Here is a 1,849-nt window from a genome sequence, read left to right as displayed (position 1 = left end):
TGTGTGTGTGTGTGTGTGTGTGTGTGTGTGTGTGTGTGTGTGTGCGCATATGTGTGTAATATCTATCTATCTATCTATCTATCTATCTATCTATCTGTCTATCTGTCTATCCCATTCTCGTATGTTTCCCTGTATCTATTTAATACACAATGTATAGCTCAGAACCATGCATTACATATAAGAGACAGATCTATCTATCTATCTATCTATCTATCTATCTATCTATCTATCTATCTATCTATCTTATCTATCTTATCTATCTTATCTATCTTATCTATCTATCTATCTATCTATCTATCTATCTAATATTTCATATTTCTCTAAGCTATCTAGCATCTAATATATAGCACAAAGCAATGTGCTAAATACCCTGCCATCAATTCATATTTTATTGTCCAAGCTTGTATACACAAATACAATTTGAAATCTGGACATATGTTCTGTATGCTTACCCTATAAATAAAAGAAAAAGCTTCCCAATCTTGTAGAATGCAGCTTTTGATGTTCTATCCTTACAGTGAGTTTATAATATGATTCCTTGTAGGAAAGGAAACAAACAATTCCCAGTGCATATATTTCTTCTTCTCATTGGAGAGATGGGGAGAAGATTGCACGTAATGCCAGTGCTCAAGTAGTGACAAGATAGGTGGGAGAGAAGGAAATATTATAAGCTCATGTTTTAAAAGATTGATTTTTTTTAAACAGTGCAGATGAGGCCCTAGCTGTACTGTCTGACACACATCCTTTGGTAGGTCAAACAGTTTACATATATGTAGTTATTATGTATATGTAGTATTAGTATTAGAAAGTCTTTTAAGCTTTGTATGGAAAATGAATAAGAATATTAGAATGAGAATTATGCTCATGTTTTTTTATTTACAAGATCCTGTTTTGCTTGACATTTGCGAGGAGGACCTCAGGATATAATTTATTTAAGCAAGTAAAATCGGTTACAGAGAACTCTCTAACACACTCCAGGAAGTTACAGAAACCCGTCTGGGTCAAAAAACAGAGTGCAAGCCCCAAGCAAAGAAACATAATGCTCTTTCAACATAACCAAATCCAAGTGTAGCATCCCATGGTTATATGAAGTGTATTACGATCATCTCATTTCGCCAGCTGATGTTGGAGGGCATACAGTTGTGTTTATGCATAGAGGGTAATAAAAATTGAATCATTATCATGTCTAGACGCCGGTTTGTATTGTAAGAAACATTATGCATCTCTGTATTATTATTATGTACTGTATATTATTGAGAAAAAGAAACAGTAAAGTTTAACTCTTGGTTAGCACAGCAAAGAAGAAAGCCGAACCTGCATATTGTATATATTGAAAAAGTATAACTGTCCCCTTTTAGGTATGTAATTACAAGCTTTATATAGAAAAAGTTTTCTTTTTTTATTGTGTGTATTGAGAGTTATTTACATTTATGTATATCGTCAAGCTGCATATATAATAATACATATGCTAATTTTTTTTACTTATGTTGTGCTGAAGCAAGGGTTACCATACCCTGTGCTGGTAGCATACTGAAGAGTCAGGCCACTACTCTCATACACAGTGTAGTATCTGGGTTTCCAGTGCTCCAACACCCCCCCTGCACAATGCTGCACTCAACAGTACTGCAGAAGAGAGCATGGGCACGGTTGATTAGATCACTGTGCAAGGGGCATGCCAGGCCACTGGACTGTGTGTTAGAGCAGTAGTATAGCTCTACAGCATGCTGCCAGCACAATGTATATTAACCGTAGCTGCCACACGTAGTAAGTAAAAATGATTTACTATGCATAATTATTTTTAAAAGTTAAATCTATTAATTCTTAAAAAAAAGTAATATTTTTATATATA

At 34.4% G+C, this 1,849-nt stretch overlaps 1 protein-coding gene across 1 annotated transcript in view; it reads left to right on the top strand.

Moving 5' to 3' along the window:
* Positions 1-1,849, top strand: part of CSMD3 (CUB and Sushi multiple domains 3) — a 576,345-nt gene that overhangs the window by 472,722 nt on the left and 101,774 nt on the right. The window lies entirely within an intron of this gene.

The sequence above is a fragment of the Nanorana parkeri genome, unplaced genomic scaffold (genome assembly GCF_000935625.1).
Source record: "Nanorana parkeri isolate BGI_ZX_2015 unplaced genomic scaffold, ASM93562v1 scaffold1019, whole genome shotgun sequence".
Lineage (NCBI taxonomy): Eukaryota > Metazoa > Chordata > Amphibia > Anura > Dicroglossidae > Nanorana > Nanorana parkeri.
This window is presented reverse-complemented; position numbering and strand designations above follow the sequence as displayed.